General features: G+C 50.2%; 1 pseudogene across 1 annotated transcript; it reads left to right on the top strand.

Moving 5' to 3' along the window:
- The first annotated feature begins 627 nt into the window (after window positions 1-627).
- Window positions 628-19597, top strand: LOC309361282 (inositol polyphosphate 5-phosphatase OCRL-like; annotated as a pseudogene). The gene is made up of 14 exons: window positions 628-642; window positions 676-793; window positions 876-1070; window positions 6103-6285; window positions 7013-7112; window positions 7219-7469; window positions 10844-10897; window positions 12732-12835; window positions 14246-14380; window positions 14878-14988; window positions 15457-15622; window positions 16436-16644; window positions 17024-17047; window positions 19482-19597. The product of its transcript is annotated as an inositol polyphosphate 5-phosphatase OCRL-like (transcript).
- The last annotated feature ends 229 nt before the right edge of the window (window positions 19598-19826 follow it).

The raw sequence follows: 19826 nt of genomic DNA, 5'->3' as shown, positions 1-19826 counted from the left end.
TTATTGTGTCCTTGATAGTCTTCTGTCTGAGCCCATCATGATGGCTATCAAGGTAGTCACGTCCGCTGAGAAGGGCCGCTGACTACGTGACCGCTCGGTCAAGGGATTATGGCTGCCCCGCATCAGGTCACCCCCCTTTGATAGTCCTTGTAATATGTAGCAAAATAAAAGTGGTCCGGTGAAAATCCGATGTACGGCTGATTTTTGGTGAATTTATAAAGAATATTGTCCTTGAAGTTCAAAGTACTTTCGCCTTTCGGAAGTTACTTGCTACATTTTGATTACATCAGTCACGGTCAATTAAACTCGGAAACATTGTATCGAGAGCTGTCAAAAGGTGAGGAAAAGGCGCTTGCAGCCTGCAGTACCAGCGTGGCCGCCGCAAGGGGCGCTGTTCGGCAATGTTGATTGGCTGAGGCGGCCACCGTTTGACCTAAAGTTCAGGCGGCCGGTCTACTCACAATAAAGATAGGGCGATGCGGAGCGCTGTAGAGAAGAGCTGTCAGACTAGCGCTTCCTTATTTACGGAAGGCTGTTAAGAGATGGCCCTCTAAAGGGACATCTCTAGGGTCAGGGAGGGGAGATGCGTGCATGTGTGAGTGTGGTGCTTGTGCGTTACACGTGTTAATGGAGGGGGGGGGGGTGATTTCCGGCGACAAGCCTCTCTAACCTCAGAAGTCTTTTCCTCTCTCGGGAATTCTGGGATTCGAGGATAACTTCATGGAGAAGGAAAGAAACCTGCAGAATCAGCAAATGGGGAGCCTCCACCCCCACCGCTGCCACCAAGCAGGCTGTAAGTTGCCTTAGAGGTGTACTGTGCCCTCCCGCCTCCTTGCTTTGAAGGACTACTTGAGTTGTGTTCTCATCTCCCTGAGGCGTATCCGTGACAAGGAGAGCATGAGCAAGAAGCAACCCCAATGACCCACACTATGCGCCAGCTCTTTGTGCCTTCCACACATCCGCAGTCCGGACAGAGAGAGGGACTCATCCAGCACGTCCTCGCCAAGAGAGAGAAGGAATATGTCAACACCCAGAATTTCAGCTCAGATCATGCCAAAGTGCAAAGACCAGTGGAACCACCACAGCATAAGAGGCCTGAGAGAGGCTTCCGGGACACGGCTGCTGCTGCTGCTGCTTGCGTGAGTGTTGGGAGGACTGCTCCCTCTCCTGCCAACTCCATCCGGCCTAGGTGGCGGGGCCTGCACTACCACTACAGTTTAGAGCAGCTACCGGCAGCAATGGACACAATGGTTTTAAATGTTTTAATCGCTTTTAATTTGCAGCACTTTAAATGGTGGTTGTTTTTTTTATATAATATTATATTATTTCATTACTTTATTTTTGCTTGGGGTGGGATAAGCATTTAGTCAGGGCTATTGTTTCTTGCTTTGTTTTGTTTTGTTCTGTTCTGTTTTGTTTTCTTATTATTATTATTCTGTTAAATTATTATATAGTTTGTATTTTGCCTTTTAAGGGGAAGGGTCATGGCTGCCTGGGAGTGGGCCTCAGCCAATAGATTGGGTGGGGCAGGTTCCACAGGGGGAGATGTATTGGGACACCCGATCTCAGTGATCACGGGCAGGAGGAGGAGTTATGCTAAGACCAGACCATGTCATTACCGAGGAGGCAGGCTTAGTCGTTGTTTGAGGACTATCCCTGCCTCCAGGTCTGGTCCTGACCGGAAGGATACAGTAATCAGCAAGGGAAACCCACATGACCTGAAAGTGTTGCTGTGCAATGCCAGGTCAATGATGAATAAAACCACTGCCATCCACGACCTGATTGTGGATGGAGGATTTGATCTGGCATGTGTGACAGAGACCTGGTTGGATGAAGCAGATGGGCCTGTCCTTGCCGCTGCTTGCCCACCAGGTTTCTCTTACGCACAGCAACCCAGGTCATGTGGGGGGGGGGGGTTGCAGTGATTTTTAGGAAGTCATTAGTCTGCACCAGGCGTCCTATTGGGAAGACCCAGTTTTCTGAGTGTATGTTCTGGAAGTTGGGCAATAGGGGCAGTACAGGATTCCTACTGGTGTACCGACCTCCCCGCTGCACCAAGGATTCCCTGCCCGAGCTGCTTCAGGTCGTGGCGGATATGCTCCTGGAGACACCTAGCTTGGTTGTCCTGGGGGATTTTAACATCCATGCCGACACGACCTTACAAGGGGCCGCTCCGGACTCCGTGGAAAGCATGGCCTCCATGGGGCTGTCCCTGAATAAGTCTGGCCCAACTCATAGCCACGGACATGCCTTAGACTTGGTGTTTACCTCTACGGATGTTGGTGATCTGACATTAACTAAAAGCGAAACAAAAGAAGTGCCATGGTCAGATCACTTCCTGGTGCAACTGGACTTCTCCGCAACCCTTCCCCTACGCAGGGAGGTGGGACCGATTCGGATGGTCCGCCCCCGCCACTTAAGGGATCCAATTGGCTTCCAGAGAGTGGTAGGGGATGCTTTATCCCAAGTTGATGGCCTTTCAGCTGATTCCCTGGTGGCACGCTGGAATGCGGAGTTAACCAGGGCTATTGACTGTCTGGCTCCGAAGCGCCCTCTCCGATTGCATGGAGCCCGGACAGCCCCGTGGTTTTCCCCGGAGCTGAGGGTGATGAAACAATCGTTGAGACGGCTAGAGCGCCGGTGGCGGAAAACTCATTCTGAATCAGACCGGACACGGGTTAGAGCTCAACGTCGAGCCTACCAAGTGGCAATGGCGACGGCGAAGAGGGCCTTCTTCGCCGCCTCCATTGCATCTGCAGAAAACAGCAGCAGGAGACTTTTTCAGGTGGTTCGCAATCTATCAGAACCACCTGTACCACCGGGGCCTGGTAGGGACCCCAAGACCTCCTGCAATGCTTTTGCAAAGTTTTTTGCGAATAAAATCGCTCAGATTCAGAAGGAGCTAGACTCCACCGTGGGAGCAGGGCCAGGGCGGGAGAGTGCTAGAGTTCTGTCTGGTCCTGTTACATGGGATCAATTCCAATCTGTTACCTCCGAGGATGTGGACAGGCTGCTTGGACGAGTGAAACCGACCACCTGTCTCCCTGATCCTTGCCCATCCTGGCTGATAAAAGCGAGCCGGGAAGGGCTGGGCGATGGGCTCTGCGGGGTGGTGAATGGCCAACTATCGCCCAGTCTCAAATCTGCCATTCTTGGGCAAGGTGATTGAGCGGGTGGTTGCTGAACAACTCCAAGCACGCCTGGAGGAAACGGACCATTTGGATCCCTTCCAATCGGGATTCAGGCCTCACCATGGGACTGAAACTGCCTTGGTCGCGCTGGTTGATGATCTCCGGCGGGCTAGGGACAAAGGTGAGAGCTGTTTCCTAGTTCTGCTGGATCTCTCAGCGGCCTTTGACACCATCGACCATAACATCCTTCTGGACCGTCTAGAGGGGCTGGGAGCTGGGGGCACTGTCATACAGTGGTTCCGCTCCTTCCTCCTGGGCCGTGTTCAGAAAGTGGTGGTGGGGGATGAGTGTTCAGACCCCTGGGCTCTCACTTGTGGGGTGCCTCAGGGTTCTGTCCTCTCCCCCATGCTTTTTAATATCTATATGAAGCCGCTGGGAGAGATCATCAGGGGGTTTGGACTGGGTGTTCATCAGTATGCAGATGACACCCAGCTCTACCTCTCCTTTAAATCAGAACCAGTGAAGGCGGTGAAGGTCCTGTGTGAGTGCCTGGAGGCGGTTGGAGGTTGGATGGCGGCTAACAGATTGAGGTTGAATCCTGACAAGACAGAAGTACTGTTTTTGGGGGACAGGAGGCGGGCAGGTGTGGAGGATTCCCTGGTCCTGAATGGGGTAACTGTGCCCCTGAAGGACCAGGTGCGCAGCCTGGGAGTCATTTTGGACTCACAGCTGTCCATGGAGGCGCAGATTAACTCTGTGTCCAGGGCAGCTGTCTACCAGCTCCAACTGGTACGCAGGCTAAGACCCTACCTCCCCGCGGACTGTCTCGCCAGAGTGGTGCATGCTCTAGTTATCTCATGCTTGGACTACTGCAACGCGCTCTACGTGGGGCTACCTTTGAAGGTGACCCGGAAACTGCAATTAATCCAGAATGCGGCAGCTAGACTGGTGACTGGGAGTGGCCACCGGGACCATATAACACCGGTTCTGAGAGATCTGCATTGGCTCCCAGTACGTTTCCGAGCATGATTCAAAGTGTTGGTGCTGACCTTTAAAGCCCTAAACGGCCTCGGTCCTGTATACCTGAAGGAGCGTCTCCACCCCCATCGTTCAGCCCGGACACTGAGATCCAGCGCCGAGGGCCTTCTGGCGGTTCCCTCATTGCGAGAAGTGAGGCTACAGGGAACCAGACAGAGGGCCTTCTCGGTAGTGGCGCCCGCCCTGTGGAACGCCCTCCCATCAGATGTCAAAGAGATAAAGAATTACCTGACGTTCAGAAGACATCTTAAGGCAGCCCTGTTCAGGGAAGTTTTTAATATGTAATGCTGTACTGTTTTTAACACTGATTGGGAGCCGCCCAGAGTGGCTGGGGAAACTCAGCCAGATGGGCGGGGTATAAATAATAAATTATTATTATTATTATTATAACCTGTATCAGAGTTGGGGCTGGAGAAAGCGACATCTACATGACAGCTTTATTGTTGGGTGCCAGGCAAAGTCTGTCCTGTTCACTCAGGCCACATGGGTGGGTAATTGAAAGTATTAGTTGTGGTGGGCAATTTCCCTTGGTGCCACATACTGAACCGTGGCTTCATATTATGAGCAGGACGGCAGCCTCTCCTCCAGGTTTGCACACCTCTCCCCCACCCCAAGCCTATTGGGAAGCTTCCACTTGGATTTTAAATTAACCACAGTTTGGTGTGTCCAGATCCTAAGGTGGTTCATTTGACCAGCTTTGTAAACCCACGATTGGAAATGGGCTTGTTTCAAGGAGCCATGGTTCAAATGAAGCGGTTTGTGCAGCTTCAGACATTGTGACAAGATGCAGTTAATCCAAAACTGAAGCAAAACCTTTGGAACTCCTCCTAAAAGCTGTGCTGGAGGAAAGGGAGGTGTGACACCCCCCCCCAACACTTGGTGTGGGTCATCCTTATAATGCTAAGCTTACTACTTCAAACAAAGTTTTTGAGTTTTTGCTTTGGTTATTTCCTCGTACTGTTAGTAGTAAGGTAAAGTTAAAGGGACCCCTGACCATTAGGTCCAGTCGTGACCGACTCTGGGGTTGCGGCGCTCATCTCGCTTTACTGGCCGAGGGAGCTGGTGTGCAGCTTCTGGGTCATGTGGCCAGCAGGACTAAGCCGCTTCTGGTGAACCAGAGCAGCACACGGAAATGCCGTTTACCTTCCCGCCGGAGCGGCACCTATTGATCTACTTGCACTTGGACGTGCTTTTGAACTGCTAGGTTGGCAGGAGCAGGGACCGAGCAACGGGAGCTCACCCCGTCACGGAGATTCGAACCGCCGGCCTTCTGATCTGCAAGTGCTAGGCTCTGTGGTTTAACCCACAGCGCCACCCGTGTCCCACTGTTAGTAGTACCCAGTGGCCATTTGTTTTTCATGTCTCCTTTTATGATATGTTTATCAGTATGTGGTTAGCAGCTTCAGATGCTGCTGTTTTACAGAGGCTGTTTAGCTTGCTCTTTTTACCCCTTTACTAGACAGGCTGTATTTCTGTGCTGTTTTCAGAGTCGGGAATGCCCATTCCTTCATGGCCAGCATGGAAACACAGAAGGCTAGCCTTTTAGGAGGTTTGCAAAGAGGACAAGGGTGTTACGGGGTAATCTTCTAGCAAACAAGCTTGGCACAACAGATCTGAGAGGTGGTTTTCTGCTCCCGGAAAGCCAGCCTGGAAACCAGGTTGCCAGGTGAAGGAAGAATGGAGAGATCAACCAACTCACTTGCCTTCAAAGAATTTCTGGTTGCCTGTGGCTACTGGGATAGTGCTTAGATATCAGGCTGGCTGACACATCTTAAAAAATACAAGGGAAAAGCTTTTTTTCTTTCATTAGCAAAGCTCCTTTGGCGCCCCGAATAGCTAAGCTGAGGAAGAAGTGGCTGGTATTACTTGTTTGTTCTTGGTCCTGATCTTGCCTGCCCTTGCACACTCCTGTTGTCTTTGCATATTTGACCAGCACGTCTGTTCCGATTGGAGTCCTATTCCTGCACTTCCACATCCTTCTCTTTGGCACTTGGGCATTCGGTTCCAGGAGCTGGACCTGAGCACAGAGGCTTTCTTCTACTTGGACTCGACAAAGGAGCAAGAGTGGCTGACAGCTGTGGAAAAGGCTTTGCGTTCCAAATCCAAGTACAAGAAAGTAAGTCCAACCCCACCCATTTCTTCAGCAGCCAGACAGCTGTCAGGAGCTGGAGTGAGGAGGAGGAGGAGGAGGAGGAGGAGGAGGAGGTCAGCAAGAAAAAACACCTGGTGTCAGTGGAGTTTTATTCAAAAGAAGCCAACATTCTTTATTCAAAGAAACCCAAACCGTGCAGGCCTCGTGATCACAGAAACCTTTCCCAACAGGTCTTGCCCCAGTGAGGTAGTTGTGAAGGCTGAAGGTTGCTACCCTCCCACCACTCTCTGAAGTCTCCTCCTCCCCCTGGTCCTTCCCAAGCATCCTGAGACTCTGACACCTTGCCTGTCTTTGCTCCCTCCTCTTAATTTCTCTGTGTTCTGGGAGACCAGCAGGGAGGGGAGCTGATCGCAGCAGGATGGGGAGACCCCCTGGCTTCTTCAGCAGCCTGCCTGATCTCTGCCTCTTGACCCCCGCCTCCAGCCTCCACTTCTGCCTCGGATTCTGGGCTGCTGTTTGCCACAGAATCTTCCTGCCCTCCTGCCTCTTCAGTTTCCAACACCTCCTCTTGCTCACAGTCTGCTCCCTCTTCTCCCTCGGACGACCCCCCACCAGTTCCCTGGCTCTGAGCCTTCTTCCCTTGGGGGATCCCCAGTTGGTGCCACCTGCCACTCCTATCTGCATCCAGCCGGCCCAGGACAGCAAGCAATGAACAGAGCTGGTAGACATCCCAGTACCTTGCATCTTCTAGGTGCAGCTGGTGCTCATCTTTGTCAGGAAGGACCAGCTCAGCCGCATCAAGGAAGTGATGAGGGAGACAGTGGCCACAGGCATCATGGGGAAGATGGGGAGTAGACCCTGACAGCGGAATTCCCTACGTCGATCTTTCTGTCTGTCTGTCTGTTTTTCTAATCTCTGCCAACCAGTTCCCCCTCTTTCCTGCTTGCTCACTAACAGCCATCTTTGCTCCGCCCCTGCAGGGTAACAAGGGGTGTGTGGCCGTGAGGCTTATCTGCAACAATACCAGCTTCTGCATGGTCAATTCCCACCTTGCTGCCCACGTGGAAGACTTTGAGCGCCGAAACCAGGATTACAAGGATATCTGTGCCCAGATGAGCTTCCTGCCCCCTGACCAGGGTCTGCCGCAGCTGACAATCATGAAACACGAGTGCGTTTCGAGGGCTTGGAGGGAGAGAGCCTTGGCTGATGTAACTTGCTGGTCTCCGCTATCTGGAGAAGCAAATTGAGTCACGTTTCTGTAACTTTCCTGCCTGTGTGTAGCTCAGGGTAGGCAGCATTTGTTGTTGTTTAGTTGTTTAGTCGTGTCTGACTCTTCATGACCCCGTGGACCAGAGCACGCCAGGCCCTCCTGTCTTCCACTGCCTCCCGCAGTTTGGTCAAACTCATGCTGGTAGCTTCGAGAACACTGTCCCACCATCTCGTCCTCTGTCGTCCCCTTCTCCTTGTGCCCTCCTTCTTTCCCAACATCAGAGTCTTTTCTCTTTTTTAAAGAAATAATTATTAAAGTTTTACAAAAACATAAGTACAAAAATACATGAAAAAATAAAAATAAAAATACAACATACAAAAGACAAAAGACAAAAAGAAAATAAGAAAAAAATAAAAACAAATCTGTTTTTTATAACTTTAAACTCATTTGCTTGTTTCCTTGACCTCCTCTCACCTCCCCTTTTTGTATCCCCTTTACATAATCAAATCAGCAAATCCTTACCCTCATTCATTGTCTTATCTCTATATCTTAACATATTATAACTCTTTATTTCCAACCATTATCAATTCATTTTTGCATATTCTTAATAACTTTGTTGCTAATGCCACTTATTTTCAATCCAACATCATTTTAACATTCGTTAATTTTACAGTGTTTCTGCAAATAGTCTTTAAATTTCTTCCAGTCTTCTTCCACCAACTCTTCTCCCAGGTCTCGGATTCTGCCAGTCATTTCCGCCAATTCCATATAGTCCATCACCTTCATCTGCCACTCTTCCAGGGTGGGTAAATCTTGTGTCTTCCAATACTTTGCAATAAGTATTCTTGCTGCTGTTGTTGCATACATGAAAAAAGCTCTATCCTTCTTTGGCACCAATTGGCCGACTATGCCCAGGAGGAAGGCCTCTGGTTTCTTCAGGAAGGTATATTTAAATACCTTTTTCATTTCATTATAGATCATCTCCCAGAAGGCCTTAATCTTTGGGCACGTCCACCAAAGGTGAAAGAATGTACCTTCATTTTCTTTACATTTCCAACATTTATTGTCGGGCAAATGATATATTTTTGCAAGCTTGACTGGTGTCATGTACCACCTGTATATCATTTTCATAATATTCTCTCTCAATGCATTACATGCCATGCCATAAATTTCATACCGGTGGTCCACAATTGTTCCCAGTCAGCAAACATAATGTTATGACCAATGTCTTGTGCCCATTTAATCATAGCAGATTTAACCATTTCATCCTGCGTATTCCATTTTAACAGCAAGTTATACATTCTTGAAAGTATCTTAGTTTTGGGATCTAACAGTTCTGTTTCCAATTTTGATTTTTCCACCTGGAAGCCAATTTTTTTGTCCAAATTATAGGCCTCTCTTATTTGGTAATAATGAAGCCAGTCTCGCACTTTATCTTTTAATTTCTCAAAACTCTGCAATTTCAATTTGTCTCCTTCTTGTTCCAATATTTCCCAATATTGCGGCCATTTGGCCTCCATATTGAGTTTTTTCTGAGCCTTTGCTTCCATTGGTGACAACCACCTTGGGGTTTTATTTTCCAGTAAGTCTTTGTATCTTATCCAGACATTAAACAATGCTTTCCTGACAATATGGTTTTTAAATGCTTTATGTGCTTTAACCTTGTCGTACCACAAATATGCATGCCACCCAAAAACATTGTTGAAACCTTCTAAGTCCAAAATGTCTGTGTTCTCAAGAAGCAGCCAATCTCTCAACCAGCAGAATGCTGCTGATTCATAGTAAAGTTTAAGGTCTGGCAGGGCAAATCCACCTCTTTCCTTTGCGTCAGTTAGTATTTTAAATTTTATTCTGGGCTTCTTGCCCTGCCAGACAAATCTAGAAATGTCTTTCTGCCACTTCTTGAAACAGTCCATCTTGTCCAGAATTTGCAATGACTGAAACAAAAATAACATTTTTGGCAATACATTCATCCATCAGAGTCTTTTCCAGGGAGTCTTCTCTTCTCATAGAATCATAGAGTTGGAAGAGACCACAAGGGCCATCGAGTCCAACCCCCTGCCAAGCAGGAAAGACCATCAGAGCACTCCTGACATATGGTTGTCAAGCCTCTGCTTAAAGACCTCCAAAGAAGGAGACTCCACCACACTCCTTGGCAGCAAATTCCACTGTCGAACAGCTCTTACTGTCAGGAAGTTCTTCCTAATGTTTAGGTGGAATCTTCTTTCTTGTAGTTTGGATCCATTGGCCACTCATGAGGTGGCCAAAGTCTTGGAGCCTCAGCTTCAGGATCTGTCCTTCCAGTGAGCACTCAGGGCTGATTTCCTTCAGAATGGAGAGGTTTGATCTTCTTGCAGTCCTTGGGACTCTCAAGAGTCTCCTCCGGCACCAGAATTCAAAAGCATCAATTCTTCGGTGATCAGCCTTCTTTATGGCAGGCAGCATTGTGCTCTCCAAATGTTGATTGACCAAAATTCCCATAATTGCTAAGAATTGGCCTTGCTGACGGGCTCATGAGAGTTCCACTTCAGCAACACCAGGAGGGTGCAGTGTCGGCGATCCCTGCTGCTGCAGCTGCACCACTAAGGTTTCTACTAGAGCAGCCAGGAGAGAGCAACATAAACCGAGTGGCAGAGATGTATTAGATGAGATTATAGCAAATGTGGGCAACTTCTCCAGTGATCGGGGTGGGAGTTGCAGTTTGTTAAGGGCAGTAACGCGAAAGCAGAGCGGCCATTTTGCATGGAGAAGGTTCCCGGCTCAGTCACCAGTGTGTGCAGCTAGGGCTGGGCATGAACTCTGCCTGAAAGCTGCTGCCAGTCCATGTAGTCCGTCCTGAGCTTGATGGGTCAATGGTCTGCCTCAATATAAGGTCGCTTCCCATGTTCCTGTGTACTACAGCAGGGTTTGGAGGGCCACAAGCGCCCTGCCCATGAATTCAAGAACCAGGGGAAATTCTAAAAGTCTTTGCTGAAAGGACATCAAAGCAGGGGCCAGGTGAACCTCTTTGGGAGATTATTCTGAAAGGTCGGGTGCCATGACTGAAAAGGCCCTGCCATGCTTGAAAGAGCAGGAGTTCCCTGGGAAAGGGATTCTAGTCAGTGGAGAGGCAGTGCAAACATAAGTGGGCCTTCTTCTGGTACCCTTTCCCCAAACCTTGAAACACTTGAAAGGCCAAAAGGGATGCTCTGAATTGGGCCTGGAAGCAGTTCAAGAGCCAGTCTAGTTCACAGAGCACTAGCCTAATATGATCATACTGCCCAATCCTAGTTATCAGTCTTACTACATATTGCAGGAAGTGGCAGCAGGCTGCCTCCCGACCCCCGACCCCGTGAGCTAGCCTGTAGCTGTGGTTGCTTTGCTTTTTTCCAGCATTGTCATCTGATCACTAAAAATGAGCTTCAGAGACTTCTGACCTACGACCAGGTGAGAGACATCTTTGTGTTATATGTGGTGGTTTAGGATATTGCCCTGTTTATTTCCTTTGTCTGGGATACCCCAGCCTAGGCTAGAGAAACCACTTTCAGGCAGTTAGGAGCAAAGTGTAGCTATAACATAGGATGACTGCGACTTCTACAAATGCTTTTTAAGGTTGCCGGTTTGTGCAACCTGAATTAGAAGCAAGTCCCAATTAAGTTGGAGGGTTGCCTTGGAATAAGTAGGACTGCTCTGCCGTTTCCCAGTTAGAGGGCTTTCCTAGCTCAGCACACGCTCCAGATGTTGTTGGACTCCCATCAGCCCCAGCATAGCTGCTGTCCAGCAATATCGAAAGGTCTAAGGTTTCCTGCTCTAGGTTTTGCATCTGTCTGGAAAATCTGCGTTGCTCACATGTTCTTATCAGCAGAGACTTCCATTAAGTCCAATTAAATTGCTGGTGCTTTTTGTTTTACATTTTTCTCTCCAAGGTTTGTGTGTTCATCATGTTGACGACCTTTCTCCCACTTGGCATAAGGAGCATTGGTATTTTGTGTTGAAACAGGCCTGATTGCTGCACCTTACGGTGGATTTAAACTCTGTGAGCGTAGTCGTGCCTTAGCCCTTTGAGAAGGATGCTGCAAGGAAGGCAAGGGGGGGACTTCCAACATATGCAAAACCATCATAAAACATTAAAAACTTCCCTAAAGGCTGTATAGTTACTTATCTCCTTGACATCTGACGGGAGGGTGTCCCACAGGGCAGGTGCCACTACTCAGAAGGCCCTCTGCCTGGTTCCCTGTAACTTCGCTTCTCACAGTGAGGAAAAGGCCAGAAGGCCCTCGGTGCTGGACCCTGATGCCTGGGCTGAACAATGGGGATGGAGACACTCTTTCAGGGCTGAGGCCATTTAGGGCTTTAAAGGTTGGCGCCAACACTGAGAATTGTGCTCAGAAACGTCCTGGGAGCCAACGTAGGATGCAAAAGGGTGGTTTTGCAGTTGCTCATAGTGTCGGGGGTGTATTCTGGTGGTTGTTAACAGTTTGTATGGATTATTGGTACATATAACATTGTCTATTGGAGGTATAGCTAACCTGTGGTCTGCCGGATGTTACTGAGCTGCAGTTCCTGTTGGCTCCAGCCATCATGGCCAGTAATCAGGGATGATGGGAATTGTAGTTCTGCAGCATTGTGAGGGCCACGTGTCTGCTACTCCTGAGTTAGAGGATTTTCCTGTCGTGTGATGCAGCAAAGTAATTTAAGATGACATGGGGCAAAAATGCACAAGCATCCTGTACCTTTAAGAATTGGGTATAAGATAGGATCTCAGCAGGTATACCCCTTTTTTGCACTTGGCTAACCTACTAGTAGGGACGCGGGTGGCGCTGTGGGTTAAACCACAGAGCCTAGGGCTTGCCGATCAGAAGGTCAGCGGTTCGAATCCCCGCGACGGGGTGAGCTCCCCTTGCTCTGTCCCTGCTCCTGCCAACCTAGCAGTTTGAAAGCACGTCCAAGTGCAAGTAGATCAATAGGTACCGCTCTGGCGGGAAGGTAAACGCTGTTTCTGTGTGCTGTTCTGGTTCACCAGAAGCGGCTTAGTCATGCTGGCCACATGACCCGGAAGCTGTACGCCGGCTCCCTCGGCCAATAACGCGAGATGAGCGCCGCAACCCCAGAGTCGGTCACGACTGGACCTAATGGTCAGAGGTCCCTTTACCTTTACCTTTAACCTACTAGTACTTCACCTTGGTCTTCCAGCACAACAGTGGCTGTTAATAGACTCCATTGTCAGGCAACAGGGGGTCTTCTGCTTCTCTGCTGATAAGCAATTTCTTTTTGGCTTTAGCTAAACATTCAGCGTACCCAAAAGACAGCTTTTGCTGATTTCACAGAGGGAGAGAACAAGTTCATCCCGACGTACAAATTCGACTCTAAAACAGATCCTGCTTGATAGTTGAGCCTTTGTAAGTAAGTCCTCTCAATCATTCTTCTGCAAGGCTTGTTTGTTTTTCCTAGTCTGCTGAGATGCTAGTAGTGTCCTGCCTTTCCATCCTCCTGAGCAGGCTAGTAAAACATATATTTTAAACATGGCTTTCTGCTAAGCAAGCTGTTGGAGGAGGGCTAGAGTTGAGGGCTGGACGGACTTCCTTTCCTCTGCAGCCAGAATGGACACCAAGCCACGGAGGAAGAGAGAGATCCAGCTCTCCTTCACCTGCTCACTTTGCTTGCATGGAATTCCCGGTTGCCAAAGGCTGCTAGGCGAGTTGTGAAATGCAAGGCTGTGATATGTTGTCTTCCTCAAGCCATCCCTGCTCAAAGTCTCTGGAAATGTTTTGGCTCCTTTTCCACAAGCAGCCTTTCCCCCACATTTGTCCTGATAATCAGCATCCTGTTTCATGGCGTGTTTAAGCAGAGAATCCTGTTTGTGTCAAGGAAGTCTGGGAATGAGACTTGGTGCTCTCTCAAGATGAGTCTGCCAGGGCATAAGAGCATGAGAGCAGCCCTGCTGGATCAGGCCATTGGTCCATCTGGCCCAGCATCCTGTTCTCACATTGGCCAATGAGATGCCTCTCGGGGAGCCCACAAACAGGACCTGGGTGCAACAGCACGCTCCCCTCCTCCAAGCCATACTGCTTCTCTTGGTGGAGTATGTTCTCTGGCCATTATGGCTAGTAGCCATTGAGCCTCACCATCCAGGATGTGGCATATTCTTGTGGTTCTTGACAACTGTCAGAAGCCACCTAGGCCTGCTAGTTTCATTGCTCTTGCTGTGGTAATGGGGAAATCAAAAGGACAGGCGGAACATGTAGTGACGAAGCCGGAAAACGGCAGGCTCCTTTGGGCAGCATTTCAGGTGCCAGAAAGGGTCTTTTGGATCACTGAAAAAATAGTGTCTGAACAAGAATAACGGGGCCCCTTGCTTTGGGGAAGGATCATCATTTGGTGGTGTGCCATATGCTTTGTATGCAGAGTCTCAAGTTGAAAGGCACCTCCACCTGAAAAAGGATTGGGCCACAGAGAGCTGCTGCCAGCCAGAGGAGACTTAATTAATGAATTGTGGGGTTGGAAGGGATCACGAGGGTCATCTCGTCCAACCCCCTGCAATGTAGGAATCCAAACTGGGGGAGGTCAGAAAATCATTCTGACCTGGTAGAAGGCAGCTTTTGATTTCCTGACAACTCTCTCCATGAGGCAAAATGCCTGCACACCTGCAAGGTCCGCCCCTTCAGAGGTTGGACTCCCAAGCCCCATCATCTCCAGCTCTTGACCGTGGTCAAGATCACAGGCCGTGTGTGGAGCCAAAGTTTGACTGTGTGAGCCTTGTGTGTTGCCTCAGCCAGTCCAACTGTCTCCTTGCAGTGGGAAGTGCCGTGTGCCAGCATGGTGTGAGCCAATCCTCTGGCGAGGAGGCAGCGTGAATCAGCTCAGCTACCGAAGCCACATGGAATTGAAAAGGAGCGACCACAAGCCCGCCAGCTTCCTCTTCCTCACAGGGTAACACCTGCCCTGGCCAGGGCTATCGTCTATTCAGGCTTTTTAGTTGCCTGCTACGTGGCACCTCCTCGAATCTGGGCAGGCCCTGACCAACAACCAGGCCCCTTTCCACAGAGCTCCTCCTTGGCCAATGACTTCCGGTGCAAGGAGTGGGCAGGTTTTGGCTCTGTTAAATCCCTAGGCTTCCATTCTCCACTGTTCTGAGTACACGCTGCTCCTGCAGGCATGGCAGACCACATGGGCTGAACTGTATACCTTAACCGTTGGCTCCATTCATGCAATGGAGCTTCTGTGGTACTTGGCTTGGAGCATTGGGCTTCAGCCCATTGGCTCTGGAAGTCACAGCTGCTGCCATCCTGGGGAAGCTCTCAGAGTTACAGTACTTGCCTCTTTCAGGGCTGGGAACAGGGGGTGCATCAGGCCTTTCTGCTCTTAACTCATGCCCCCCCTTTTTAGTCCATAGCCCCAACAAATGTGCTCTGCCCCCCCCCCGATAGGTGAAGGTTGTGGATGACCGACGGTACCGGAAAGTGATTGAGGATATTGTTCAGTTGATGGACAGGATGGAGAACGAATTCCTTCCCTCCCTGGAGGGAGGTAAGGACGAATAGGATCCTCTCCAACCCCTTAAAGAGGGTTTGCTGCAAAAAGACCAGGGGGGAAAGAAGCCCTTGGCCCATCTAGCTCAGTCTTGAGCGGTTCCCCAGGATTTCCGGGGGATCTCTCCCAGCCCTACCTGAAGATGCTGGGGATAGAACCTGGGACCTTTGCATGCAAGGCAGATGCCCTTCCACTGAGCGGCAGCCTCTTCCTCTTCCTTGCAGGCAAAGACTCCAGGGGTCGCCAGCGTGGTGCCCTCCAGATGCTGGACTACAACTCCCATCATCCCCAGCCAACATGGCCAGTGGCAAGTGCAGCAATATCTGGAGAGCCCCACGTGGACCTGTTGCATGTGCAGTCCCCTAAATGAGAGGCCGGGGCCAAGGACAAACTCCCCCCTGGAGCACGTTTCCTTGCCTCTGCTGAAGGCAAACACTCTCTTTCCTCCCCCCCCCCCCCCCCGTTTTGCTCTGCAGTTTCCGTTTGAGAATGTGAAGTTCCGGCAGCTGCAGAAGGAGAGGTTCCAGATCACAAACAACGGGCAGGTCACCCTCCACTTCTCCTTTATCCCCAAGCTCAGTGACAGCCAGTATTGGAAGCCATGGCTTCGCGCTGAGCCCTGCGAGGGATACTTGGAGCCCAGTGCGTCTCTCTCTGGAATCAGAGAACTGTAGAGTTGGAAAGGGACCCCAAGGCTCATCTAGGGAAGGCCTTCCTTTTCCCCTCCTCTTCCCAACCCTCCTCCCTCAAACCTTGGGAGTTTGGTAGACCAGGGGAGGCTTAACATTTGTGGGCTGCATTGCCCCATGCTCAAGCCTCCAAGGGCCACACGTCAAAGCAGCTGAGCCCAAAGTGTAAAAGTGTGTGTGACCAGCTTTAAACAAAGACACACAGACAAATGAATTGAAGCCAAGCAATGCTGGAGGGTCCCCAAACACCTTTTGGCATCGCAGGGAACCAGTGAGAGCAGTCCGTCCAAAAATTACATTTTAAAAAAAATAATCGTATTTTTATGTTGTGGAGGCACAAAAATATCTTGGGGAACATATAGAACTAGCCAAACCTTTAAAAACTCAATGAAATGTAAACTAAAAAAGAAAGTTACATTGGGGGCGCAAAAATCCTTTCCCTTTTGATATTCTTTTGTTAGGATCACTTTCTCTCACCCCCCAGTATCCTGTCACCATCTTCTGTGCAGCTGCTGCTTTGGAGGACTAGAGAGGAAAGTGGGGTGGGGGTGGGAACTGAGTCGCTTCTTCTCCTAATACTTGAAGTTAAGGTTTGCCCCATACACCTGTGAGAACAGGACGCTGTACTAGATGGGCCGTTGGCCTGATCCAGCAGCCTCCTATTGTGTCCTTCTGTTCAATTCTTCACCGTCTTCACTTTTAATTTACAGACAAGCCAACTTGGCTGTGCCCAAGAGTGTATCTACCTGACCTCCTCCCGTTTTAGGTGAGACGGTGGACATTTCCCTGGATGTGTACGTCAGCAAGGAAGAGAAGATTGAGGCTATCTTTGTCCTTCACCTTGACCCTGGCAAGGACTATTTCCTCACCATCGGTGGGAGCTACCTACCAAGCTGCTTCGGGACCTCCTTGGAAGCCTTGTGCTGGATGAGGCAGCCGCTTGGCGGAGTTCCCGTCACCAGACTTATTGACCTGGTAGGGAAAGGGGTTGATTTACCTGGCAGGTTCATGTGCTGGATGTCTACCCTTCCCACTCTGCTTGCCTGCTTGGAAAACAGCTGCTCTTCCACTCAGCAATGTGGGGGCTGGGGGTCCTCCGCTGCATTCAGCTTCAGCTTCTGTAGCTGTGCATCCGCTTCCTGTGTGCTGTTCATGCCCTTTGTTTGCCTTGACTGAGTCATCCCAGGTTCTGGTCCTCCCACCTGCCCTTTCGCAGGGCCACTGAACCGTGTGCATTTCCCTGCCATCTGCCCAGATTCTGTTCAGCCAACGGGCTGTTTCTTACTCTTCTCAGGGCCTGTGCCATTAACACCCTTGGTTGTCTGTTGCTCTTGCCTTCCTCCTCTGATCTCAGGGAGAAGACGGCTTCCTAGAAAAGGTAACAGTTGGTTTGCTATCCTCTAGATGTTCTTGTAGCGGGCTCAAAGCAGGTTTACACGGGGGTTGCGTTCCGAGGTACTGTGCGTTTAAATGAAATTGCGTATATTGGGGACAGCATTGGAAAAGCCTGCAAACACCCTCTAAACTTCCGGAAGCCCTTTTGAAAGGCCTTTTGAAAACCAGCAGCCTCCCTGCAAAACTCCTTGCTCCAACTCTCCACAGGTCTGAAAGGTCGGTGCCAAAGCTCCTGGGAGGGAGTCGAGATGCTGTTTCCATGCCGCTTTGACGCTTTTGTGCTCTTGGGGGGGGGGACGACATTTTTGCCCCTTCCAGTGCCCCTTCCAGCTCTGCGGCAGTGTGCATGTGCCTCGAAGGCACGTAAATGGAGTTGCCCTTGTCAACGATCAGCAGCTGCTCCATGCAGTGGCAGCTGGTCCCTTAGGGCAAACCAGGCACTACCCCACCAACTGGACTTTCCTCTCAGGTACCCGCACCTGCCTGCCTTCTGACTCAAATCCAGTCCAGGTGGTGGCTCTAGCTCTCTGCTTTGGTCTCTCCCCTAGTCTCAACGTGGCCCTTGTAGAACTCGGCAGAGGAGAACGGAGACGAAACCAGAATTTGCCATCGCTGCTTGACTCTGGGTCCGCTTGCGATTGGCAGCACGGGAGGCAGAAAGCCCAGTCTCATGATGCAGGCGCCAGCCCCCTCTGGCCCCAAGAGCCAGTTTTCTCCTTGTCTCTGTGCTCAGCAACTGCTGCACAGGCTGTGCCACTCTGGCTTACTCTCACCACCTGAGCACTGGCATTTGGGAAGCGGTAGTGGCTGCTTTGGGGTGGCTCAGGGAAATGTCACTCCTCTCGAAATCAGATCAACTTGGGTGTATTATCCTAGCCACAAGGAGACCGTGGTGACTGTCAATTTGGACAGCTGTAGACATTTAGAATCATGGAGGATATGTTGATCAGTGGCTCCGGTCAGGGCTATTTCTTGCCACTATTATCACAAACCACATGCTTTTGATTACCAGTTTCTGGGGAACATGATGGACAGAGTGCTCTTGTCCCCGTGTCCCTATGGACTCCCAAGGGCATGTGGTTGGCCATTGTGGGAACAGAATGCTGATCTAACCCAGCGAGGCTCCTGTGTTCTTTAGCATGCACCAGCTACTCTTGCACTAAGCATGTGTCATTCCCCACACCAATACTCTCTCTCCTCTCCTCTCCTCTCTCTCTCTCTCTCTCTCTCTCTCTCTCTCTCCAGGGGCGGGGAGTATTGGCGGGGGGGGGGAGGGGGATGAACTGGGTCCTAATCAACAGCTGCCCTGGGGATGAGGGGATCAAATTCTCCATCCTTGCCAACTCCTTTCAGTGATGGGCTGCTTGCCACTGCTGTGCTCCTAAAGCTCTCTTGCTCCCCCTCCTCTCTTTCTCTTTCTCTTGAATGTGGTAGCTTGAGATAGAAATAACCACCCTGAACATTCCTGGAGAGGAAGATGGGAAGGAGGCCGGAGGCATTGTTCACCAGCTGCTGTGTGCTGCATTGCCCAGACAAAGTCGTGGGCTGGGGCTCCAGCTGTTGCTCAGTTTCTACCCCTGCCTCTGCAACGTGCTCTAGACAAGGGGTGGTGAACATGTGACCCCCTCATCTCATCATGCTGGCTGGGGCTGCAGCCCATCAACCTATGAAGGCCCATCCATGTTCTGTTGCTGTTTTTGTTACTTATTTCCTGCCCTTCACCCTAAGGTCCCAGGGCAGGTTCCAACAATTTAAATAAAATGTTAGCCAAACCTCATGTCCACAGCTGCATATTCAGTAAGCTTTTGGGTGAACTGCACATCCGGAGTGGGAGGATTACTAGCTGCATATTAATAGGGGAGGGGGAGCTTGGATTTGGGGTGCGAGCAATTAGTTTTTTGTTTCCCCACTTGAGATGCTTGCTGTGGCTAGGGCCGGGCGATATATTTTCAAATCAGCTTGAAGTCTAGATAGTGAGACTGGTTTCATAATTTCTGACCTGGCAATATATTGCGAATCATGATGTGTGTGTGTGTACTATGCAAAAAACACCATGTGGGGGGAAACTGTGAAGCCAGACAATGCTTCTTTAGATTCCTGCAGCCCCTGTGGACTCTGCCGGTTCAGCTTTCCCCTGCCCTCCTGCAGGGGGCAGCCGAAATCACAATGCGGGGGAAACCGTGAAGCCAGCCAATGCCTCTACATAGCTCCATCTTATTTCAGACATCGTGATATATTGGTGTATTGCAATGTTTAGCTAGTGATATATCACCGTGTTGAAAGCCAGCTATCGCCCAGCCCTAGTTGTGGCCTCAGAGGGCAAGACTTGTCCACCCAGCTGGAGCAAGGAAAGAATGCATACAGGCACACATTCTGTCAGGCTCTCATGCCAGTCCCCCTTGTCATTGGACCTCCAGGAGAAGCAGTTTCTGGATATCGTACCCCAGGATGGTGATGACTCCACTGAGCGGCCAAGGAGATCTGGCTTTTGGTGGACCACCTCTTCAAGAATGCCTGCCACCAGGTGAGCTGAGGGGGACGGTACCATTGAAAGGATGGGTGTGGGCTGGAATCCAGTACCAGTTTTGGGGTGTGCAGGTTCCAAACGTCCCAATTGATTTATATCTTAGCTACCGACTCGCTGTTACGAGCTCCTGCTGTGAGTATAGTGGCACCTTGGTGGAGCGCAGCGGGTGGGACATCCAGCATACGGTCTTCCTTAGAGCGGCTCAGAAGAACCCAAGTGTTCCCAACCATTGTCT

This window comes from Podarcis melisellensis (genome assembly GCF_964234715.1).
Source record: "Podarcis melisellensis genome assembly, chromosome: W".
NCBI classification, from domain to species: domain Eukaryota; kingdom Metazoa; phylum Chordata; class Lepidosauria; order Squamata; family Lacertidae; genus Podarcis; species Podarcis melisellensis.
The sequence above is the reverse complement of the archived record's forward strand: the minus strand, read 5'-3'. Positions and strand labels throughout refer to the sequence as shown.